Below are 27,731 nucleotides of genomic sequence, written 5' to 3'. Positions count from 1 at the left end.
ATCAGAACTCTTTCTTACCATAAATGATTTCTCTAAATCATTTTATGAACCTCATAGACCATGGTTAACACCTAGCATAGCATGCCATGGCCACCCAATTAGTAATAAGGTTTACCTTAAATGAACCTATATTCATATGTTACCATGCACTAGAATCTCTCTGTTACAAAATCCCAACTCAAGCTGGAGTCATGGTTTATGTCAAACTCCATTTGCTATGAATATTATGTTCTCTTTTAATTCTAGTTCTTGATTAAAAAGATTTTCTCATCAAAAACTCTTTTCAGAATAAATCTATCTGTCCTGGCCAAGAACTTGAAACATCAAGAACAATTAAATGAACATAGGATTTTATCTCTATTTACTTAGAGGAACAGATTCCATCTTGATCAACACCTACCTTCATATATAACTAGTAAGAGCCAACACATGCCCATATACCCATACATAGTACAAGTATGAAAGCAGTATCAAACTCAAACTACCTATATACAAGATAACTGTGCTATCTCAGGTCTAAAGATTATATGCACTGATATGATTTATGACAAAACATTGACAAGAGCAAACTCCATGTGCTTGTCATAAGTGTCACTGGTTCGGCCTACTTATCATTTATAAGTGCCTATCATGTTTGTTATATGGCATGAGACTCACCATTCCATCTTATTTATATCTCATATAAATAACTTGGGAACAAACATGAATACAATCTTTCCGGATAAGTCATGTCCTTATTATGAAGTATCCTCGATTGTGAACTTATTTATGATACTTTGTGCTAGAAATATTGTCACTCATATTCTTAACAACTTAAGAATAATATTTCTAACAAAATATCAATGGACCTTTTCTATTACACATAAATATATTATGTAAACGGAAAAGTGGAAATGCCTTTTATTAATAAAAATATGTACAAGATACATACTAAATGATATGCTCTAGGGCATACTACTAACATTAGTATCCTTTTATGTTTACTTTTATGTGTCTTCATTATTATTTTAGAAAACATGTTAATCCAACTCAAGTAATTGATTTGTATATGTTATCAGGTGTTTTTATGTGGTTCTAAAATCAAAGACGAGTTTGAAAGAGATTTGGAGGTCAAAATGTCAAGAATACAATGCCAAAAACATTACACGGGCCGTGTAACTTGCCCTGTGTAACTTCTTAGACCCTAGTGTAACTCTCTGGACTGAAGAAAACGTGAAAAATGAAGTGGAAAAAATTTACACGGGGCGTTTATCACTACACGGCCCGTGTAAAGTCCCCTGAAAGCAATTCTAATGCGACTTTTCTTCGCTCCAACTCGACCCGGATGGACTCCTAATGCTTGTGGGACACTAAAATTAGGGTTTTTACACCAGATATAAATACAACAAGTCAGGAATTGAGGGGAAAAGAGAGAATTTACATCCGAGGAGGAGAATTAACATTCAAGAGCCGATTTACATTCAAGGAGGCACATCAACCTCAAGGGAAGCAAGGGAGAAATAAGATCTGCAAGATTGCTAGAAGGGATTTTCAGCTGAAGTTCCACAAGTATAAGGCTGCACTTCTTTTTCTGGGTTCTTTCACTCTATTTTCTTCTCATGTCTTCTCTTTATCTTTTTATAATCTTAATTGTAAAACTCACCATGGGTGAGTAGGTTCTTTATTCTAGGGTTATGGTGTAGCACTCTCAATTTCATTATGGATCTGGTTTGATTTTATTCAATACATTGGGTATTTTATTCTTTGATTCAATATCTTGTGATCTTAATGCATGCTATGTGTTGGTACCCACTTAGTATTGATTACAAATATTAATTGAAGGACTGAAAGGTGAAGATTAATATTAGAAAATCAGAATTTTGAACCTAGGAAATTTGACCTAGAGATAGGCTGATGACCTTCGTGGAGTTCCAAAATTAATCAAAGATCTTAAAGGGTTTTAATTAATTTAATCACCACAAAAGTAGGGTTTACGTTAATTAAAATACACCTTAAGTGCCTTGAGAGAGGACTTAAGATAACTTAGGATTAATTTCCATCAAAGTAATAATCTCCCATTTATTGAATGAATCAAATTGATTTTATAATTGATTGAAGTGTGAACCCCTAGTTCTAGAATGTCTTCTTCCATTAGTATTTTATTTTAGTTAATTATTTAGATTTTATTTCTTTCAATTTAGATATAATCATTATTTCTCTACAATTCGATCGTGTAGATAATTAAAATCACTATAGTTTGGTACTCAACATGGTCCTCGTGGGAACGATACTCTACTCATCACTTTATTACTTGTTAGTGATCCGTGCACTTGCGGTGGTTGTAAAACCAACAAATAAGTTTTTGGCGCCATTGCTGGGGATCAGTGCTTGTTATTGAACAATTAGTGATTTGATTACTCTAGACATTCTTATTTCTTTTACAGTTTATTTCTTATCTAATTTTATTTTTGCTTATTTTTCTTGTGAGGTACATTGAGATGTTTTATCAATAGGTCTTCACAAGTTTTATTCAAAAACACAACGAACCATTTTACAATGCTTGGACAAGATTCAATGAATTAGTAAAGCAATTTGCCAATCATTGTCTTTCAAATTATGAACTCACTCTCAATTTCTATAATGGTCTAGATGAAGCAATAAGGAATTGGGTAGATTATGGAGCTTGGGCTACTGGTGATCATTGTTCTTCAAAGAAACCATGAGGATGCCATTCACTTGTTAAATGACATGGCAGATTTTGATTACCATTGGCATTAGGATCCTTCACTATAGGGTTGGAGTCACCAATACCCTCCAGACATCTATCAACATAATATTTCACACCAACCATTTGAGCTGCAATTAGAGAAGGGAGTGGGACTTAAAGAGGCAATAGCTCCATTGGAAAATTTTGACAACCTTATGATGAACAATGAACTATCATCACTCTATGAGGAGGAAGCAAATGAACAAAGTTGGGAGAATGAAGAAGCTTCATGGGAATTTGAACCTATAGAAGAAATTGAGCCTGAAGAACAAAATTCCTTTGAAGATGACTTACTAGTAGAGTTACCACAAGAGCAGGAGTTACTTAGAGAAGAAATTGTACCTAAAGTTAAAGAAAACAACTCCTTTATTGTTAGAGGGTCATTAGAAGAGTGTTTACATGTAGATAGATCAGAGGTGAAGGTGGTAGATGAAGAAATTGACAAGACTATCAACTTGAGCTCATTAACGATGTTTACATATACACCACCAGAAGACCCTTTTCTATCATGGACACCTCCTACATCATTATATGTCCTCCATGAGCTAAAACAATCCTCTTCCCAAGCATATAATTCTAAATCATGTGCTGTTCGTGCTATGTGCAATCTTATTCCAAATCTTGCCAATCTTGAGAGTACCACAAATCAAGACCCATATGTGGTGTTACATGATAACTACTATGGGCAAAAACTGCTTTTTGATCAGTAATTCTAAAAGGGGTCAAGCTAATGACCTTAAATTAGCGCTTCTTAGGAGGCAACCCAAGTTTTAAATTTAATCTTTGTATTTGTCTATTTCTTTTATCTTATTACCCTCCCAAACTTGATTTCGATGTTTGTTCACTTTGTAGGTTCAAGAAGCACTTGAAAGGAGCAGTGGAGATCAAACTCAAAAATCTTCAAGGGAAGGCACGCATAAAGGGGGAGTATTCTATATCCATTAGCTTTTCCTTCTTATTACATTTATGATGTTGCTCTTGACCTATTTACGATATCTTGATGACATTGAGGACAATGTCAAATTTGAGTTTGGGGGTGCATTTTATGCATTACATTCATATATTCCATTTCATCACCTTATTATGTCTATATGATATTTGTGTGTCATAAATCTAGAAAATTTTTGATGCATAACATTCATATATTGCATTTCATCACCTTATTATGTCTATATTATATTTGTGTGTCAAAAATCCAGAAAATTTTTGAAAATTTTTGTAAATTTTGAAAATTATGGACTTTTTCAAAAAGTTTTTAACTTAGAATTATAACTAAAACCTTGATGAGCTAATGATTAGACTCTTTGGGAAAGAGGAATGAAGGTAACTGGATGGGCAAAAAGGCTTCAATAAGTTATTTGTGAAAAGCTAAGTCACCTAAGTGGAGTTAAACTAGTTAAACCCCTTCATAGCGATTAATCTGTCACATTGAACTTGCAAAATTAGGAGAAAACTTTTGAAATACAAGCAAACCTAAAAATGCCTCACCAACTCTAGAACATGTCTCTTGGACCTATTGAGGTGAAATCCTAGCATATGCTTGATGAAGAGATGATTAAGCCATTCTTTGATATATAGCCTCGCTAAGCCTTAGCCACCCCTAATTAAAATATGTATCCCTTACAACCAACTTGAAGCCTATATTTATCCCTTAGAATTTATTGCTTACCCATATTATTTACCTAACCCCTAGCCTAAACACCTATCCTACCCTTTTAAGGAGGCTAAATGCATAAGTAAAAAGTATATTAAGTGCAAAAAAAAAATGGAGAGAGGATGTAGAACTCAAGAAAGAGTGTAAGTGTGCAATTGAAATCAAAGAAAAATTTACCTTTCCAACCCAAGCAAAAGTAATGAGTTTGGGGGAGAGGACAAAAGGGACATAAATTAAAAAAAAAAAAAGAAGAAGAAGTCCCAAAATAAGTATCATGGAAGCATGCTTGGCACTATAAAAAAATCAAAAGCCCCTTTTCTCCATACAAAATCAGTAGAATAAACTTAGTATACTTGGTATTTTATGCATACATGCTATCCTCATTTTTGCATTCCCTAAAAACCTTTCATTGGCAACCAAGTCATTATCCTTTTAGCCCCATTACAACCCTTTTAAAGACCTTTTAATCTTTTAAAAAGTGTATGCTACATTAGTGGGGATAGAAAATTGAGATATGCCTATGGAGTTAGAATTGAGTCACTTCATCATAATGATCCTCAATAGAGGCAACTGGGGGAAGTAAGTGTTTCTTAAGTCTATCCCGATAAAACAAGTTATTTATGACTTATTAATGGCCTTATATAGAGTAATAATTCATTGAAACACCATGAAGGGGGTGAGGTTCTAGCGGGCAACTGTTGAGGCCCCTATGCCTTGAAAGTGGGAATAGGTGTGAAGGTTGAAGAGTGTCTAATTACGTGCAAGTTAAGTTTTTTGTTATGTTTCTAAGTACCGCAATGAGTTTTTATAAAGTTTTTATTTTGCTTGAGGATAAGCAAAGGTTTGAGTTTAGGGGTATTTGATTGCATCAAATTATATAGACATTTAAGGTTAATATGCATTGCATTTTGTTAGCATTTAGTATCTTTTTATGTTTACTTTTATGTGTCTTCATTATTATTTTAGAAAACATGTTAATCCAACTCAATTAATTAATTTTTATATTTTATCAGGTGTTTTTATGTTGTTCTAGAATCAAAGACGAGTTTGAAAATTTGGGGGTCAAAACGTGAAGAATACAATGCCAAAAACATTACACGGGCCGTGTAACTTGCCCCGTGTAACTTCCTGGACCCCGTATAACTCTCTGGACTGAAAAAAACGTGAAAAATGAAGTGGCAAAAATTTACACGGGGTGTGTATCACTACACGGCTCGTGTAAAGTCCCCTAACAGTAATTCTGATGCGACTTTTCTTTGCTCCAACTCAACCCGGATGGACTCCTAATGCTTCTAGGAGACACATCAACCTTAAGGGAAGCAAGGGAGAAACAAGATCTGCAAGATTGCTAGAAGGGATTTTCAGCTGAAGTTCCAAAAGTCCAAGGCTGCATTTCTTTTTCTAGGTTCTTTTACTCTATTTTCTTCTCATGTCTTCTCTTTATCTTTTTATAATCTTGATTGTAAAACTCACCATGGGTGAGTAGGTTTTTTATTCTAGGGTTTGGGGTGTAGCACTCTCAATTTCATTATGGATCTGGTTTGATTTTATTTAATACATTGGGTATTTTATTCATTGATTCAATATCTTGTGATCTTAATGCATGCTATGTGTTGGTACCCACTTAGTATTGATTATAGATATTAATTGAAGGACTGAAAGGTGAAGATTAATATTAGAAAATCAGGATTTTGAACCTAGGAAATCTGACCTAGAGATAGGCTGATGACCATTGTGGAGTTCTAAAATTAATCAAAGATCTTAAAGGGTTTTAATTAATTTAATCACCATGAAAGTAGGATTTATGTTAATTAAAATACACCTTAAGTTCCTTGAGAGAGGACTTAATTTAACTTAGGATTAATTTCCATCAAAGTAATAATCTCCCATTTATTGAATGAATCAGATTGATTCTATAATTGATTGAAGTGTGAACTCCTAGATCTAGAATGCCTTTGTCTATTAGTATTTTATTTTAGTTAATTATTTAGATTTTATTTCTTTCAATTTAAATATAATCATTATTTCTCTATAATTTGATCGTCTAGATAATTAAAATCATTATAGTTTGGTACTCAACATGGTCCTCTTGGGAACGATACTCTACTCATCACTTTATTACTTGTTAACGATCTGTGCACTTGCAGTGGTTGTAAAACCAGCAAACAATCTTTATATATATTTTGCTAAAATTTGGTTGAGTTCGGGTAAGAACTCTCTCCTGATCTCTTAATGTATTCTGTTAAAATTTTAAGCGGAGGATTTGGGTAAGAACTCTCCCCCAATCTCTATATATATTTTGTTAAAATTTAGCTCAGTTCGGGTAAGAACTCTCTCCCGATCTCTTAATGTATTCATAAGAATAGCATTTTATAAGAACCTCGAACTAGGGATTCAGATTAAGGGTCTTTCTTGATCCCTTTATATAGGAAAGAAATGCCGAAGACATAGGAAACCCCTGTGTAAAGCTTTTCCTAGCCTATGGAACTTTATAACTAGATGGTAGATGCTAGGCCAAACTCCTTGCTGATCTTTCGCATAATTGCTTTATCCAAACTCTTTGGTTTGCGACATCTGATCTCTTTTTAGTCGCTTGCCCGAGATCTAAACTTGTCTTGATTCCCGATCTATTATCTTATCATCTGGGTTCGTTCCAAGGCTTGATCTCATAACTTATTTGTTTGACCTAATCTTGTTTCCAACCTATTCGACCTATTCTGACCTTTGCTACACTTATTTTCCTTTATCATTTTTCATTTATTCAGACCAAAAACTCTCATGTTAAAGTGCTCCTGCCTATATTCTTTAGAGTATTTATGAGTCGCCAACGACTCAAACATCTACTCTCAAAAGGAATGAAAACGAGGTGACGATAAATGGAATTTACGAATGAATAAAAAGAAGACAAAGGAAATAACTACGGGTTAAGATAACCTATTCTGAGATTTAGTGTGACTGGATATGTAAAAAAAACATGAGAAAACAAACCAAGGATATTCAACAAAATGACAATTTAGACGCTTACCTATGGCAAGTTGGGGAGATAGGTGAGCTGACTCCGATAACCACAAATCATAGAGAGGTGAAGGCAGACGGTCAAAGGATTTGAGCTTACCCGAGGTAATGGGAATAAAGCAGAATGAAGTTGAGCTCAAAGGGTAATGCACAGATACTAAAGTGATGGGAATGAGGTGGAGTGAATATGGGTTCACAGGGTAGTGCATAGGTACTGAAAATGAAAATCGCAGGATTTAAAGCTCTTTTAGATGAAATACTTCAGAAAATTGGTTTCTAAAGTTTCTCAAAACTTTGAGAGCTTTGAATGGCAATACAGTAAGACTGAATCAGAGTTTAGAGTCTTTCCACGATAATCACCACCTCCTTCTTTTCTACAGTATTACATGTAGGTATTTATAGGGAATGGGTGTTCAAAATGAAGGGTTAGGATCTTATCAAGGGGAGATGGAAGGCTTAGATTCAAAAGGACATAATCTGATGTTTGAGAATTAAAGAGAATCAAAATGGACGGTCAGGATTCCATCCAAAATATCTATCCTTTCATCCCTTAATCCAACGGTCAAGGGTCTCACCTTACCAAATGGATCCAAAGGCTGGGAACAAAAGGCGCTAAATCTGTCATCGGCTTTTGATCTGAGGGCTCCAAATCCATCTTTACAATTATGATCAACAGTGTAGATCGAGTTGTACAAGGCTGCTTTAACCATTTGGTGTCTGGCAGCTAGGAGGGCATCCTTGCAAATGAGATGTGTGGTGAGGATCATATCATGCCTGTAATACTTTAACTAACTCAGATCTGATGGTGAAGGAAGTTAATTGAAAGTTCTGATTGGGAGTTATTTAACCCCTCTGCGTTCTCCGATCTCTATAGATTATCCCCTATTTCTTTCGATCTTATTGTGACTAACCCATCTTAAGATTGTTATTCCGATCTCTATCTTCTTTTGCATCAGGTCCTTTTTATTTCTCGATCTCTCTATTTTCCAACCTCTTAATCAATCTGACCTGTATCGGTCAAAGCAATAAATTCTTCGGTTACCGATGAGCTCGCTTCGAGTTCCGCAATAAATGCTAAGGCCTCATATATATGCAGCAATAGGAAATCACCTTCACACTTCACTTTTCCTTCTCCAGTTTATTTCCAATGCACTATTTCCCCAATTCTAGCTTTTCTGGTGGTAATTCTTATTATGATGGCCATTTTGATCTTTTTTTGACTATTTCCTTCACCCCTCGCCTGAAAATTTATGACCCCAGCAATCGTAGAGCTATGAAAACGTCATCTAATGACAGCGAGAGAACTTGACCAATTTACCGATCAAGGTCGAAAGTGACAGTCGTGTCGATCTCGAATCAGTAGATCAATTTCAGACAAGAGGACTGCTAATTTCAATCTTGATGTCAGTGACCGCCTCTTAAAGTTCATTTGGTTCCCAACCATATCGGGTGTCCCGACTGCAGCTCGGTTTTGGTCAATGACATCAGTGATGACTCCGCTCAATATCATGAGAGTCATAGTCGCCCTATCTGAGCTACACATCTATCCAATATTTGTGGCTGGCTTTCTGATCAAACACATCTTTTATTTAGCCACAAGACTAGGCATGCAACATTTTGAGCTCGAAAGTAGTCTGAGTTTGGTAAAATGTAGTGTAGGGATATTTGTAATTGTTGATCTTGAGAGATTGCCCAAATGATGTAATCTGATCATTTGGAAATGAAATGAAATTTTATTTGAATATTTATTTTTTTTTATTGTTGCATTATTTTCCGATCCCTTTTAATTGTGCCCGATCTAATCTCGCCAAATGACCTCATAAACTGATCTCCTTTATCCGGTCTCTTTTCTGCGCTTCTGGAATTTTCTCGAGGCATTGGCCAGATCTCGCTTATCGAAGCAACATTTAGTGCACTAACGGGTATAAATAGGGAGGGGGTAGCCATTTGCAAATCATGCCACTTTCAGATTTCTCTCATCGATATCAAATTTTCTCTCGTTTTCCAAGTTTTTCAAGCATTGACTAACACTCTGGTAAGAGCTTTAATCTTTTTCTGATCAATTTTCCCTTTTCTTTCTTGAAAATGAGTGGTACCGAGGATCAGAGAGCTACGAGTCTGCCTTCCGTCCATATTTCATGGACGTTGGAAGAAGGCGACTCGATTAGACCAAGCGGGCGATCCAGCACAGCCATCATTTTGGTTACTAGTCTAGCTACTAGACCGAAACAAGGAACGTCTTCGAAAAAGGAGAACCTGCCAGTTGATGAACTGTCGTCAATCCTTAGAGAGACTAATATTGTAACATCCCCATTATACGTGTTCTGTACGTTCTGTTACTCAAGTGGCCAAATAACAGTCCAGGCAAGTCAGGATGTCTGGAACTACACTTCAGTGATAGTGAACAGACATATAATGATGAAATAAATAAAAAGAAAATAGAAGAAAAATCAAAGAAAAATGAAAGAGAGAAAATGAAACTAAGTAAATGAGCCGGCACCGCAGCGATGGGTCACTGCACCGGGAAGGCCATTGCCGACCCCAGGAATGCGAGGAACCCTCGAAATTTAATTTTGAGACATAAATAAATGTTTATTGAAATGTAATTAACACTAGAAATATCAAAGAAAAATTAATAAATTAGTACAAAGAAAAACGAAAAATCGAGAAACAGACAAAAATCAGTGTTACTAAAAAATTGAGAATATAACCCGAAGTGGGGCATTTTGGTCATTTGACACCTAGAGTTTCCTTTTAACCTCAATGTCCATTAAAAATAAATGATATTGCACCTAGTAAATGTCATGAAAAATTAAAATGGGATACAATATGCAAATAGTAAAAGAATTTAGCTAAATGTGCAAATAGTAGAACTTTAACTAATTAACCATTAAACTATTACCTAGTGCTCCACTAACTCCTAATTTGGGACGGCTATACAAGTCATTTGTGGACAGAAGCCATCATCTTCAACCTTGAGAAAAAACCAGCCGAGAGAACTCCATTGAAGACCACCATGGCTGCCCCACATGCAACCTCCACGGGTGCATGATCAAGCCACCATTTCTACTTAGTTCCTTTATTAAAGCTTGCCTACTTACCTTGGGGAAGATATTGGCATCAAGAAAAACAAGATTTGGTGAAGTTTTGATAAGCTTCAAAAGTGGTAAGCGTCCAAAACCTCTCCCTTGCTTTAGTAAACCTTGTGTTTAGGTTGAGGTGAGTATTTTGGTGAAGAGAAATGAAGAAAATCTTGAGAAATGAAATGGTCCATTTTCGGCAGCCATAATTATGTGATGTATTTGAGTTTTTCTTACCTCTAATGGATGGAAATTATGGTTGATTAACTCAAATGGAGGATGTAGTAAGTTAAAATCTAAGTATGTGCATCTAGTGCTTGAATTAAGGGTGTGAAATGGAACCTTAATGCTTTGGGTAAACTTCCATGTTTGGGAGCCTATTAAATCATGAATTTGTGTGTGAATATATAGTTTATTAATGAAATATGCTAGTGTTAAATTATGGGCAGCATGTGTAAGTGATATTGAAGTATGATTATGTTGAAGTGTATGTGTAATATTGACATTGAGATATGTTGAATTTTGGTAGAAGTGAATGTTGAACTTAATGGTGAATTGTGTGCATTGAGTACTTCAATGTTCTGCCCAAAATTGTTGCTGAAATTGTGTACAATATATATATGGAGGTGTCATTGATTGAATATTGAAGTAATGAGGAGGAGAAGGAATATCAAATTGGAAGTGTATGTGTTTTGTGCAGGTTGTGTATTGATGGTAGTATCTAAATTAGGTCATAAGTGCCAAACTATAAACTCAATTAGTATGAGTCCAATGGAGGGTGAAACTAGACACCAAATAGGCCAACTTTCTTGTAGAAATGTTGCCAAAATTCTGCCTAAAAACTAACCTTAAAAATGACCAAATCTGGAATAGCAACCTTATAACCCAGATTTTTGACCATATGAATAGTAATCATTAGGATGATCATAACTCACTCAAAACTGGTCCAATTGACCTGAAATTTTTACCATTGACACCAAAGCCCAGAGATGACCAGAACCAAGTCAAATAGCTTACACAAGTTCGGGTGCCAAAACTGCCAGGACTAAAAGTGACCTAAAATTGACCAAATTTTACACTAAAGGTGCAATCTATCCAGCTTTAGTAAATTGACCATATCTTGGTCTATACAACTCGGAATGACCTTAAATTTTTCCCCGCGTGCAATAAGACATAGAGCTACAATTTTTCTTCTTTGACCAGAAGCTAAAAACCAAGAGAAATAGGACTTTAAGCTAGACCAATCTAGCATACCAAAAATTGAGAATTTGACATTTACATACAATGATGCTTAAAGCACTTTGGCAATGAATGCCAACTTGTAAAACTGGTAAATTGCACTATACTGGCAGCATATTGAATTACAATATGTGATATGTTGATGCTAGAAACAACTTATCCATAGTACCTAAAAAGATCAACACATGCATTGACTTATGAATTACATAATAATTAGTAAACTCTAAAAATTGAAGAATTAAACAATTAATTTATAATGTGCCTTAGTTTGCCTAGTTGACTAGTTTGGATAGGTTGGCATGCCAATAGGATTCTGACAGCTGTTCTGTAAATGGCTTCATGCCATACTATGTTTTTACGGCTTATTATGCTACACTGTGACTTTAATAGCCTACGGCTATACATATTGTATATTTATTTTTAACTTATCACCAGATTGACTATATGGCTTTTTAGCCACGCTACTTGCACACTTAGAGACACTTTGTGACCGATGGTGTGACGGCCTGAGGTACTAGGTACCTAGTGCCAGTATATCCATTTATCTAGTCTGGTCAATATATAGGCTACACGAACAGTAATTCAAGTACTATTAAATTCAAATAGCTAAATCCAATCTACTGACATACAGCACCATTAAAAATTCGTAAACATTTTATTTACTTTATTTTAGTGTATATTTCTTTATATTTGGCACCAATAAGCAAAATTGCTTATGTATCGGAGACACAGCTAGGGAGCCCAGCAGACCTACGACCGGGTGAGACATCAGATCTGTACAAGAGTCCAGAGTCATCTGCACTGCATTGCATACATGGTAGGACTTAGCATATCTTGTATTTTGTACTTTTGTTGTATTTTTGAAATTCGGTCTTGTATTCTGTAATATTATGAAGCTCTAAAGTTTGTAATATCTTGTGCATATTAAATAATATGGAGATTTTCTAGATATATTTAAATTATTATGGATTGTATTATGGAACTATTTAATGACTGTAAAAGTCTATTAACTTTACTGAGAAATAGAGACTGTGAAATATTTGAGATTTTGATATTATCATATTAAACTGTTTTCAACAGGTCAGGAAGGACAGTTTGTCCGAAATATAGATGGCACCTTGCCAAATTTTTATTACCAATGTTGAAGCACTGATTTTATCAAAGTATAAAAATAGTATTGGCATGATATGAATATTACATAAAAGACTTCTTAAAATCAAATTGAGTTCAGTAAATGAAATAATCACAGACTAGGTGTTCCGGCACACCGTGTGGCACGCCTTGCTCGACTATACTGTAAACAGGTGAGGGGTGTTACAAATCTCCAATCTATAAGTCAAGAATATAATCTGCAGATTGACTCTTTTGAGCTGATCAGATGTCATGGTGATCTTCGGGCCGATCACTTCTTTGAAGAAGGCAATCTTATCATAATGTACAAAGAGTAGCTGAAGTCCGGGCTCCATTTTCCCTTGGATGGATTTTATAAGGCCATCATAAAATTCAACCATGGCTCAGTAGCTCAAGTGTATCCGAACTCCTGGCGGACTTTATTAGCCTTCAGAGGTCTCTGCTGAGCCAAGAGACTAGAGCCCACAGTTAGGGGGTCTTTTCTGAGCTGCATAGGCTTGCCCAAAGAAAGGATGACAAATTTTGGTTTTTTCAGGCAAAGCCGAACTGTGGGCTTTTCACCGATCTCCCTTCTTCGCTGAAGAACTGGAAGGATCAGTTTTTCATCCTTAGGAGCAAGGATCGAAACAGCTTTGTGGGGATCCCACGTAATTGAAATTATTTGGTCCCCCAAGTTCCTAAGAAGCTTACTTTAAATAAAGACAAAGACTCCATGGTGAAAGAATTAAAAGCTCAGGCAGCCACCCACAAATATTCATGCTTAGATGCTGTAATAGCCGAACTGAAATGGTGGATGATGCAGCTGATCTCCCATGAAGATTACAAGCTTCAGCTTTCTAACCTCAGTCTTGTGACTGGTATAATCTAGATCTCTAGTCTCTCAATCTTAGCGAACCCAATGACTTCTTCTTTGTGCAGGTATGGTAGGTGGTGATGCTTCTAAAGAGAGCCGCAAGCGAAAGAGGGAGGTCTCTTAAAAGGTACAACTGATGAAAGAGGCTAGTGCCGCCACTGCTTAGACACCTCAATGAGACTTGGTAGAAGTATCGAACTCCCCTCCTCAACCTCAGGAGCAGCCGGTTTCGGAAGTAGAGGTCGTCATCTCTCCACCTCAGCAGATTGAATATCTACCTCCTCCGATTTCTTCTAATGTAGAAGGGGAGTCTTCTGGCCCTACTATTAGAACACTCTCTCGAGGAGCTCAACTCCTTATCCAATCGCTGGAATGAAACCGCTTAACTCGAGGGAATCCTAGTCTAGCCAAGGTCATGAGTGCCTCCATCTATTTCCAAGAAGATCAAAACCAGTTGCCTGAGGAAAGTATTGATGATATTCTAACTTAGACAATGAGTTTGGGCTTGGAGGCTATTGCAAACCAGCACGTGATCAGAGAAAAAGCCCACATCTTAAGGAAGGAGATTCTTAAGGCGGTCCAGGATGCGTCGAATGCAAAGGCTCAGCTCTCCACTGCCAATGATTACATTGTCAAACTGGAAGATCAGGTGAAGTATTGCGAAGAGAGGATAGCTGAAGTGGAGCAAGAACTTAAAATCACTCGGGCTGATAGATCTGTCGATCTCGCTCCTTTTTTTGAGGAACTTCGGGCAAAGGAGGAAGAGCTCCAGGTAAAGGAGGAGGAGAGCTCTATAAAAGAGGCTGGGGCATATGTGAATGCCCATAGCGACCTCTTGTCCAAACTAAAGAAGCATTATCCTAAGGAGGACTTTACCTGGATGGATAAGCTCATCTCGGCGATCGAAGAGGACAGCGATGAGGAGCACGAGGGTGAGGAGAGAGAGAGGAATGTAACTAGGGAGCAGGGCAGAGAAGACCCCCCCTGCTAATTGACTTGTATATATTTATTTTGAAATGAATTGAAGTCTTTTATGTTCAATTTCTTGATAAGATTGGGCAACATCCAAACCAAATTGTCTGAGTACTTAATTGATTGAATGCTATTGAACATTAAACCTGAGAGCAACTATTAATCATAAGATATCAAATTACTCCAAGAGATAGAAAAAACATTACACGTGAATGTGAGATCAGACAGAGCCATGACCAAATGTCGAATGGAACTTTAGAACATTAGAATTGCAAAGATTTAAAAATGACTTGAACTTTTTAAGGTCGGCCATTATTTAGAGATCGGATAAAACCTTAACTTCATTTGAGGAATATCTGGGCAATTCAAGCGAGAAGCCTGATCACAACATTAGTCAAATAGAATTTTGCGGTATTTGTACATAGAGAGATCGGAGAACGATAACAGGTAAGATTGGATGGTCTAGAGATCTAATATTGACTCGAACTCATCTGATAGAGACCAAGGGATCGGAAAGCAATCTAACTTGAGCGTGAGATCAATTTGTTCCAGAGACGAGCCATTGGTAAGTTCAAAAAAGCTACCTGTGATCGGGACATCGGTCGAGAATAGATAATAAAGTTTCAATTTTAAAAGAACCTTGCCTTCGAAGGTCAACCAAAATATGGTGTCTATAGTTGTCCCTCTTAACATAATTTCTATTAAAAAGAATGAAATTCTCTTGTATAGGAATCATGTAAAGATTCAGAACCATATTTTTGGTGGCTGGGATATTAGAACCAAAGGTCAATAAGAAATTAAATGATGAAAATTAAAATCAACTTGGGTCTTGAACCCAGAGGTTGATGACAGGAAATTAAATGTTGAAAATCAAAATTAACTTAGATCTTGAACCCAAAGGTTGATAATAAGAAATCAAAATTGTAACACCCCTCACTCGTCTACAGTGTAGTTGAGCAAGGTGTGCTACATTCGGTGCCGAAGCACCCTATTTTATCTTACTTTATTCCTTTAAAAATTTTGTTCTCGTTATATTTTAATATCAATTATCTTTCTATGGAGAAACCAGTGGAGAATCCCCTGTTTCTATTATCATTTGGCGTATTTCACTATTCACCTATTTGAAATTCAATAATATTTTCAAAATAAAATCTCATAATCATCTCATATTTCAATATCATTCATGTATTTCAATTCTCATATTCATTTCCATCCACTTTCCTTCATACTCCATTCACATATCAAAATTCTCATATTTCCATTAATTTACATAATTTGCAAACTAATTGAATAAATTTACAATTTACATGATATACAAATTAATTACATATGAACTAATCAATTTATTAATTTACATCACATAAATATTACTTACAAATTCTTAGTTTACAATTCTTAGTTTATATTACAACATACAAAATATTTATAATATACAAAATACATAAAATGACTTATATGGGCCCTATCTACATGCACTGCTGAGGAGGTGACAACCTTGAACCCTTCTGACACTTCTGCAGATCTGGACTTCAAAATCTCAGTCTAATATCTACTAGGTTTTGTCTTCAGTACCTGCCCAAAGGAAATAAATCCATCACGCTAAGCATTTCTACTTAGTGGCGCAATAATATAATAAGAAATAATGTATACAAATAAAGAAAGAATCAAGCATTCTAAATATTCAAGTATCAATTTGATTTAAAATGACATTTCTAGTATTAACTATCTTATATGTTAATTTGTTCCTCTTTGGAAGTACTGAGTTTATAACCTTACAGTAATAATATTCAATATACATTTTATTCTACGAGTATTGTATTTGAGGTTTCTCTACAATTTTGCAAATTTTATTTTTATTATGTTTCTATTGCTAATCTCTTTTTCACATTTTATTTAATACTTTCTAATGTTTTTAATTGCTAATATGCTTAAATAATTTCAATAATTTACTATCACACCTTACCCCTCTGTAAGGCATAACATGATCCCGTAGTATACCTAATGAATTACTGTACTTCACCTACCGGTAATCCATTAAATATACTACAAGAGATTTTAAAATAATTTTCTTACTTTTTGAAGGTGGCGAGCACTTTTTGTAGGAATTAAAAACTTTTACTTAAAGTTCAAAGACTAGTTAAAATTTTTGTCCATTTTTATTTTTATGCAAATTTTGGAAAATTTTCGGCTGAGTGCCGTCTATATTTGGGAAAAAGAGTTCTTCAAACAACTGTAAAAACACTTCCAATAATTCATTTCATCGAAATCAACCACTTCCACAACACAAATCAACATCATTTCTCCCAACTCCATAATTCAAAACAATTCTCAATTCAATTGTCTTCAAAAATAATATTAAATAACTTTATTCATATTCCACTAAAGAAAAATTAATTTACCATCATTACAAAACTCAAAAATAAGTTTGAATATTAAAATATTTTACATTTCATTACATACTAAAATAATATTACAAGAGTAAAACACCCTCACTATAGCAATTCTGTACATTCTACTGTTCCAGCAACCAGTGTCGGTCTGGACAGCTAGAATGTTTGGGAAAATATTTAGACTAGGGTGAGGAGTCATAAATAATTCAAATAATAATAAGTAGGAAAAATTTTAGAAATAAAATACAACCAAGTTAAATGAGCCGGTGCCCTAGCGATGGGTAACCTAGTAGAAAGTTGTTGTTTTCATAGCTAGAAGCCCTAAACTAGGGGAAAAATTCATGAAATAATTTGTGGGACTCTAGAGAAGAGTCATTGAGGTTTCTATGGCATTAGAATGCCAAGAAAAGGCTTAGAAAAATTTTTCGATCGGTACAGATAATTTTGGCTCAATAAGCCAAATAGAGGGCATTTTGGTTATTTCGTCTTTAGAGATGATTTTTGGCCGACTTATCCAATTAACTAAATAATTATTATAATCTAAAATATGAATAAATATTGCTAAAAATTGAATTGAAAATGAGTAGAAAAGAAAAGAAAAAGAAAATAAAATAAAACTCAAATTATGACATCACATGATGTCACTAAAATGCCCCCACCCAATCATATTGCAACACACACCTTATAAACTAATTAAAAAGGGATAAAATGAGTTAAAATGAAAAACAACAATCTGCTATCTATTACTTTCTTCCAGCTGAAACACACCTCCCTCCCTCTTCCTCCATTAAAGCATCTCCCAATCTCCATTTCTCACTCAACTACACCATAAAACCTCATAACCTCTTCATGAAAAATTGATCTTACACCTTGGGCAAGTTAGAGGTAGCAATTTGAAGAGGAAAAGGTGAAGGAAAAATTGAAGTTAGCTAAGGGAAAATTCTGCTCACAAGGTTATTGCCATATCTCTTTCTTTTCTCTTTAAAATTGATGTTAGGAGTATGAAATGAGTTAGAAATTTAAAGAAGTGAAAGAATATGTTGAGAAATTGAAAGCCATAAATTTTTGCAGCCATGAGGAACCATGAGTAAATTATGATTTTGATGGAATTAAATTTGATTACTAATGTTCTTGATGAGTTGTATGTGGTAGAAGTTGAATTATAAGGTCTTATGCATGAATTGAGGTATTAGAAATTAGGGTTTTGAGCTATATTAGGGTTTGGCTATATTGTTGCTGAATGGAAGTTCTAATGGTTAATTAGTGACCATTTGGCTAAGTATAATGAGGAGTTGAAGTAAATTGTAGGTTTGGATGTGAGGTTTGGTGTGCTGCCTTAAGTGCCCTGCAGGTTTGGATGTGAGTCTAGCATGTTTGGGTAGTTATAACTTGAGTTGCATAGGTTCAATTTGTGCAAGGCTAATTGAACATAAAATTAGACACATAATGGCACAACTTTGATGAAGGAACCCTATCCAGAAAGCAAACTTAGGATGCCCTAAAAATTGACCAAATTCGGGTAGCACCAATTCTGCTTGGGTAAAATGACCAAATAAATAGTGTTCATTCATTTGGTCATAACTTAGTGTAGAAAGGTCCAATGGACCTAAAATTTATATCAATGAAAAGCTTAGACAATTTAGAATAACTTTTATGTTGAACACAAACTCTAATTCTGGACTTAACCAAATGACATTATTGGCCAAAGTTGAACTACCAAATTTTCTGGGTAGATACCAATCCGGCTAGCTTTGCTCAAAGTGGCATATCTTGAGCTAGAAAACTCCAAATGGGGTGATTCAAAAGCGAAATGTAACTAGACACAATAGAAAACAACTTTGATTAAGAACACTTGACCAAATTCTCAATGTAGAATGGCCTAATGGAACAGTGAACTCTAGCACCCGAAAACCAAAATTTTGATTTATTCTCCATTAGTTAGAAGTATGGATTGGCAACTAATGCCAACACTTTTGGGAACCAAAATGTGGTAAATCTATGTAATTAAAACTCATGTAACTATTATATATGAGAAAGTCAATATTTTGACTTAAATGACCAAATGAATAATAACCTTGTAACATCCTCACTTTAGCTAGTCCGTACAGTCCACTGTTCCGGTGACCAATATCGGTCCGGGCAGCTAGAATATTTAAAATTATAAATAGACTATAGTGAGGAGTTATAATGAAACTAAATAATGCTCATAAAAATCAAGGAAAAATTTTAGAAACCAAATACAGTAAGGCTAAATGAGCCGAAACCCCAAGGATGAGTAACCCAAAGGGGAAGTGACGGTAAAGGCCATTAGCAATCCTAGACCCAGGGAAAAAATTATAAAATAATTATTGGGACTCCAGAGAAGGGTTATTGAGGTTCTTATGGTATTAGAATGCCAAGAAAATACTTAAAAAAAATTTTCAATCGGTATAGACAATTTTGGCTCGTTAAGCCAAACGGAGGGCATTTTGATCATTTCGTCTTCAGAGATGATTTTTGGCCAACTTTTTTCAATAAATAAATAATTATATAACATAAAATATACAAGAAAAGATGAGAAAATTAAAGAAAATAGACTTATGACATCATAATGATGTCATTAAGATTCTCCCAACCAACCCAATGTGGACACATGGCATAAACTTATTTAAAAGAGACAAAATGGGCTGGAAAAATGAAAAAAAAAATCAAAACTCTTTCTTCTTCTTTCTTTTTTGCCGTGACCCTCCTCCATAGCCACCCATTTTCAAGCTTTTGAAAGCTTGATTTCACTAGCTTCTACCCCTCTAAACCTTATACTCCCAACACAAAAAACTGTTCTTACACATTGGAGATTCTTTTGGGAGCAAAAAGAAAAGGAGAACAAGAATCCTAGCAAGTGGGAAACTTCACTTCATAGAGGTTAGTGACCTAACTTTAAATTTTACTTTAAATTCATGTTTAAGGACCATGAATGAGTGCACATGACAAAGAAAATTGATGAAATACCATTGGTATGGCATCCCTAAATTTTAGCAGCCTTGGTTAAGGTATGATTGTGATGAGTTTTATAGAGTTAACATGCTTGTATGGCTGCCCATAATATGTATCTCTTAAATGGATTGATGAAATGCAATGATATTGCATGGTTTGTAATGTCTGAGTTAGGGTTTTGGGATGGAAATTGAGACTTTGATCATGTGATGATGGAAATAGGTTTTAATGGTCAATTAGTGACCATTTGGTTCTGTTTAAATAAAAAATGAAGTGAATTGTGTGGTGGGATTAGAGTTTGGTGTGGCTGCCCTTGGTGACCTGCAGGACTGGGCATGAGTCTAGCAGGTTTGGGCAGCAATAACTTAAATTGTAGAGATTCAATTGGTGCAAGGCCAATTGTACATGAAACTAGACACATCATGGCATAAATTTCGTGAAGAAACCATGCCCAAAAAACCAAACCAAGTTGACCAAAAGTTTTCCCTAATCCGGGTGACCTGCATTCTACCTGGGCAAAATGACCAAATGAACAGTGTTTGGTCATTTGGCCATAACTCAGTCTAGAAAGGTCCAATTGACCTGAAATTTTACCAGAAACAATCAGAGATATAGATCTACAACTTTTATGAAGAAACCTAACCCAAATTATGACCATAACATATTCAAAAAGTGAGTTGCAGTCACTATTCCTAACACTATAGATTTGGTCAGTCCAGAAATTCTGGAAAACTTTCAATCCGGCCAGTTGTGGTTTTTGGGCCATAACTTGAGTTAAAAAACTCCAAATGGAGTGATTCAAAAAAAGAAAATGCAACTAGACAAAATAAGGAACAACTTTCATGTTGGTCATTTTGCCAAATTCCCACCACAAAAATGACTAATGGAATAGTAAAAACAAAGCATGAAAACTGAAAATTCTGTCTAATTAACATTAAGTTTAGAAATGGTATTGGCAATCAATACCAACAAGTTTAAAATGCAAAATGTGCTATGTTGAGAGTATTAGAACCAATGTACCTATTGCCTATGCAAAAGTCAACATTTTTGTTGACTAATGAATGGAATAGTAACATTAAAACTTAAATTTCAAAAAAAATTGTGAAACTTGAAAGTGTAAAATGCCCTAGTATACCTAGCAAGATTAGTTTAGATAGGTTGGCATACCAATAGGGTTCTATTAGCAGTACTACATATGGCTTCATGCCATTATGTGTTTCATGGCTTCCCATGCCATTCTGTGACATAATAGCCTTTGGCTATGTTATTTGGGTTGACAAACTCGGGTTTTATCCCTATTGATTATTACAGCTTGTTAGTTGTTCTGTTGCACACCGGGAGACACAATGTGATCGATGGTGTGATGGTCCGAGGTATTTAGTACCCAGTGCCAGTTTACCCATTTATCCAGTCCAGTCGACTAGTATGGGTTACTCAGGCAATGATAATAAACCTTACCAAATTTTAATTGAATAACACTGTAAATAATATCAGAAATTAAGTCTACTAAAAAATGTAAACATACATTCTGCATACTTATTTTTATTATATTTTTTTTTTATCACCATTAAGCATAATTGCTTAGCGCATCACTTTTGCCACGTGCAGGTACTGGAGACCTAGCTGGGGAGCCCAGCAGACATCAGACAGGGTGAGCCTTCAGAGCTGCATCTGGGGTCCAGAGTCACCTCACATCTGCACTGCATATGGTATGACATTAGGATTTTGGGTAGCATTTTGTATTTTGCATTTTGTATTACTTTTGGATTGTAACTATAAACTCTTGTAATTATGTAATAATATAAATATATCAAGTTTCATGTTTTTGAAATTTTTTTGTATAATGTATGTTGATAAATAAAATGTTGAGAAATATTTATGAATGTGCTTCCAGTAATGAAGTGAAAAGAAAAAAATTTCTGAAAATAGTGTTGTGATTTGAGATTGAGATTTTAAGATTGACTTGAAATGTGTATAATGGAGTTTGGACTTGGAAATTATATTGGAAGTGTTTTTAAATAGGTTCAGAAGAACTGTTTTTCCAATTTACAGCCAGTACTCTACCGAATTTTCTATAAAAATTATGGAAAAATTTAGATTTATAAAAAATTATAAATAAATGAATTGAAAGAGATAAATTGTAATTAAAATATGAATTGGTGCTCCGGCACACGGAGTGGCATAACTTGCTCGGCTACACTGCAGACGGGCAATGGGTGTCACATTTAGTGGTACCAGGGCATCGGTTTAGTCATTTCTGGGCCTAGATAGAGTGCATACCATTGCATTGCATTTGTAAGTGTTGAGGTGACACTGATGCAGATTTGTTTGTTTTCTTATTTTGAATAGGATATGGATCCTACTTCGCAAAGAGCAGTTGATGAAGAGGTGGAGAGTCGTGCTCCACCAAGGGCTGAATCTAGGGCCAGGGGAGAATCTGCTCCACCAGCAGCTGAGGCACCTGCCCCACCTCAGTTTGCTCTATTTTAGCAAATGACCGTATTCTACCGGCAAATGATGGGGGCAATTCCACCACCACAACCACAGCTATAACCTCCACTAGCACCACAGAAGTCCCATCTGGAGAAACTGCGAAAGCATGGGGCTATATACTTCTTTGGGAAGAGGGAGGATGATCCCATGACTGCAGAAAACTGGTTGGATAGAACTATCAAAGTGCTGAAACAGCTAAACTGCACCCCCGAGCAGAACCTGGTGGGTGCTGTGTCCCTACTTCAGGATGATGCATATCAGTGGTGGGACACAGTAACCATTGAGGTGCAACCGGAACGGATCACCTGGGAATTCTTCCTCATAGAGTTCAGGAAGAAATATGTTAGCAAGGTGTATTTAGAAGAGCGAAGAAGAGAATTTATCAGTCTGAGAGAGAGGCAATTGTCAGTGGTTGAGTATGAACATGAGTTTGTTAGACTTAGCTGGTATGGGAGGGAGATAGTCCCTACTGAGGCAGAGAGGTGCAGAAGGTTTGAAGAAGGGCTTAATGACAATATCAAAGTCATGATCACGGCATTGGAAATCACAGATTTTGCTAAATTAGTAGATGCCACATCAAAAGTGGAAAGGGTCCAAATAAATGAACAAAATAGAAGGGAAAGACAGCAGAAGAGGGGTCTGGGTCAGTCTAGTACATTTTCTGCTCCCAGTAAGAAGAGTAAGGGTCCTCCTACTCAGAGTTCAGGACCACCACAGGGTCAGGGTCAGTCTCAGGGGCCTAGACCATAGGTCACACCTAGGAGAGGCCAGTCCACACCATCAGTGGGCAGCTCTCCAGGGACGGTGTTTAGGGGACCAACCCCATTATCTTCTGCCTATCAGTACTGTCAGAAGTGGCATAAGGGGGATTGTTGGCGAGTGACTGGTGCATGCTTACGGTGTGGATCATCAGAACATCAGATCAAGAATTATCCGAAGAGGACTACTACAGCTGCTCCAACACAAGCTGATAGACTTGCTCCTGCACAACAAAGGGGTAGGAAGCCCGGTAAATCTGAGGCAGCTAGTCCATCACTAAGGCCTGCATCTGAGTTAGTTGAGATGCCAGATACTAGAATACCTGCCAGGGCCTATGCCATCAGAGCTCAGGAGGAGCAAGATGCCCCGGATGTCATCAGGGGTAAGTTCTCTCTCTACAACACTTCTGTGCATGCATTGGTGGATCAGGATCCTCTCATTCCTATATTTGCATCAAACTACCCATAGAGAGGGGAGTTCCAGTAGAGGAGAGTGATTAAGACATTCTGGTCACAAATCGACTAGGCCACAGTGTGGTAGTGAATAAGGTGTATAAAGGTTGTCCGTTGAGGATTCAGGGGTATGAATTCTCAGCATACCTAATTGAATTGCCCTTCCATGAGTTTGACGTGATTTTGGAAATGGACTGGTTGTCACATCATCAGGCAATAGTTGATTGCATATTGAAGATGATTTCTCTGAAAACTTCTGAGGGTAATGAGATCACTGTTGTGGGTGAAAGGACAGATTTTCTGTCCAATGTTATCTTAGCCACAGTTGCAAGAAGAATGATGAGAAAAGGCTGTGAAGCTTACCTAGCACATGTGGTTGATACTAGGCAAGCTAAGCCAAACTTGTGTGATATACCCACAGTAAGAGACTTCCCAAATGTATTTCCTGAAGAGTTGCCTTATTTATCACCAGAAAGGGAAGTCGAGTTTGCTATTGAGGTAATACCGGGTACAGCACCCATTTCAATTGCTCCTTATAGGATGGCACCCACTGAATTGAAGGAGTTGAAAACTCAGTTGCAGGAGTTACTCAATAAGGGCTTCATACGCCCCAGTGTGTCACCATGGGGAGCTCCGGTGCTATTTGTGAAGAAGAAGGATGGAACCTTGAGATTGTGTATTGATTACCGGCAATTGAACAAAGTAACTGTGAAGAATAAATATCCGTTGCCCACAAATGAAGATCTGTTTGATCAGTTGAAGGGAGCCAGTATATTTTCAAAAATTGATCTCAGATCAGGGTATCATCAGTTGAGGGTAAAGGATGCAGATGTGTCAAAAACTGCATTCAGAACTCGGTATGGGCACTATGAATTTTTAGTGATGCCGTTTGGGTTAACAAATGCACCAGCAGCATTTATGGACCTTATGAACTGTATCTTCTATCCATATCTAGATCGGTTTGTAGTGGTCTTTATTGATGATATTCTGGTGTATTCCAAGACTAGGGAAGAATATGATGAACATTTGAGGATTGTTCTGCAAACCCTGCGAGAAAAGAAGCTATATGCTAAGCTGTCCAAGTGTAACTTTTGGATGAGTGAAATCTCCTTTCTTGGACACATAGTATCAGTTGAGGGGATTAGAGTGGATCCCAAAAAGATAGAAACAGTGATGGAATGGAAGCCTCCCAGAAATATAACTGAGGTCAGAAGTTTCTTGGGGCTAGCTGGGTATTACAGAAGATTTGTGAAGGGGTTTTCTCTTATAGCTGCTCCAATGACCAAGTTGTTACACAAGAATGTGAAATTTGGCTGCAACAACAAGTGCCAAGCCAGTTTTGAGAGGCTAAAGGCTATGTTGACAGAAGCACTAGTGTTAACACAGCCAGTGTCGAGAAAAGACTTTGTGGTCTACAGTGATGCCTCACATAATCAGCTAGGGTGTGTATTGATGCAAGAGGGGAAAGCAGTCGCCTATGCTTCCAAGCAGTTAAGGCAACATAAACAGAACTACCCTACTCATGACCTGGAGTTAGCAGCAATTATCTTCGCATTGAAGATATGGAGGCATTATTTGTATGGTGAAAAATGCTACATCTATACAGACTACAAGAGTCTAAAATATTTGCCAACCCAGAAGGAGCTCAATCTTAGACAGAGGCGATGGATTGAGTTTCTAAAGGACTATGATTGTGTGATAGATTATCATCCTGGGAAGGCAAATGTAGTTGTTGATGCCTTAAGCAGGAAGTCCATCACAGCTTTAAGATCAATAAATGCCTGTCTGTCCTTAGCTCAAGATGGAGCTACCTTGGCTGAGTTGTAAGTAAGGCCAACCCTGCTACAGCAAATACAAGATGGGCAGAGGGTAGATGAAAAATTAATGGCCATTGTAGGTAAAATTTCAAAGGGAAAGGAAACTGAATATGAGGTGAAAGCAGATGGGTGTTTGTACTACAGAGGAAGAGTATGTGTACTAGATGATGGGGAATTGAAGACTAGTATTCTGAAAGAAGCACACACTAGTGTTTATGCTATGCACCCAGGAAGCACGAAAATGTATAATGATTTGAAGCCTCATTATTGGTGGCCCAGTATGAAGAGGGATATAGCTGACTATGTGACTAAGTGTTTGATATGTCAGTAAGTTAAAGCAGAACATCAAGTTCCATCAGGATTGCTACAGCCTATAGGCATACCTGAATGGAAATGAGACCGGGTCACTATGGATTTTGTTAGTGGTTTGCCTCTCACCCAGAAAAAGCACGATGCAGTATGGGTGATAGTGGATAGATTGACGAAGTTAGCACATTTTCTGCCAGTTAGGACTGACTACTCACTGGAGAAGCTAGCAGAATTGTATATCAGTAAGATAGATAGATTGCATGGAATCCCACTTTCCATCATATCTGACCAAGACCCAAGGTTTACATAGAGATTCTGGAAAAAGTTGCAAGAAGCCTTGGGTACACAACTCCGTTTTAACACGGCTTTTCATCCCCAGACGGATGGACAGTCAGAACGAGTAATCCAGGTAAACTTAAGAACTAATTGAATTTTCGCAATTAATAAATTAAAATGATAGTAACAATGTGAATTATGTGATAGATCCTGGAGGATATGCTAAGGAGTTGTGTCATTGAGTTTGAGGGGAGTTGGGATAGATATCTCCCACTAGCAGAATTCACATATAACAATAGCTACCAAGCCAGCATTCAAATGGCTCCGTATGAAGCACTGTATGGGAGGAAATGTAGAACCCCAGTGTGTTGGACTGAATTGGGTGAAGATAAGCTGGTAGGACTAGACCTGGTGAAACAGACTGGGAAAAAAGTGAAGATAATCAAAGCTAACCTGAAGGTTGCCTCAGATAGACATAAATTTTATGCTGACTTGAAGAGAAAAGAGATAGAGTATGCAATTGGCGATAAAATGTTTCTCAAAGTCTCACCGTGGAAGAAAGTACTGAGGTTTGGAAGAAAAGGTAAGTTAAGCCCTAAGTTCATTGGCCCATATGAAGTCATTAAACGTATGGGACCAATGATCTATCGGCTAGCTTTACCACTAGAACTGGATAAAATTCATAATGTATTCCATGTTTCTATGCTGAGGAGATATCGCTCAGACCCTTCACATGTCATTTCCATGGAAGAGATTGAAATCCAACTGGACTTGACATATACAGAAGAACCTATACAGATCTTAGCTCGGGAAGTGAAGGAACTGAGAAATAAACAAATTCCACTAGTGAAAGTGCTTTGGAGGCACCACAACACTGAAGAGGCAACTTGGGAAAGTGAAGAGACAATAAGGCAACAGTTCCCTCAACTGTTTGCGTCAGGAAAATTTTGAGGACGAAATTTTTATTAGGAGGGAAGAGTTGTAACATCCTCACTTTAGCTAGTCCGTACAGTCTACTGTTCAGGTGACCAATGTCGGTCCAGGTAGCTAGAATGTGACTATAGTGAGGAGTTATAATGAAACTAAATAACGCTCATAAAAATCAAGAAAAAATTTTAGAAACCAAATACACTAAGGTTAAACGAGCCGAAACCCCAAGGATGAGTAATCCGAAGGGAATGTGACGGTGAAGGCCGTTAGCAACCCTAGACCCAGGGGAAAAATTGTAAAATAATTATTGAGACTCCATAGAAGGGTTATTGAGATTCTTACGGCATTAGAATGCCAAGAAAATTCTTAGAAAAATTTTTCAATCGGTACAGACAATTTTGGCTCGTTAAGCCAAACGGAGGGCATTTTGATCATTTCATCTTCAGAGATGATTTTTGGCCAACTTGTCCAGTTAAATAAATAACTTATACAACATAAAATATGAATAACTGTTGTTAAAAATTTAATTGCAATCAAATAGACAAGAAAAGATGAGAAAATGAAAGAAAATGGACTTATGACATCATAATGATGTCATTAAGATTCTCCCAACCAACCCAATGTGGACACATGGCATAAACT

This window comes from Hevea brasiliensis, chromosome 5, assembly GCF_030052815.1.
Source record: "Hevea brasiliensis isolate MT/VB/25A 57/8 chromosome 5, ASM3005281v1, whole genome shotgun sequence".
In the NCBI taxonomy this organism is placed as follows: Eukaryota; Viridiplantae; Streptophyta; class Magnoliopsida; order Malpighiales; family Euphorbiaceae; genus Hevea; species Hevea brasiliensis.
This window is presented reverse-complemented; position numbering follows the sequence as displayed.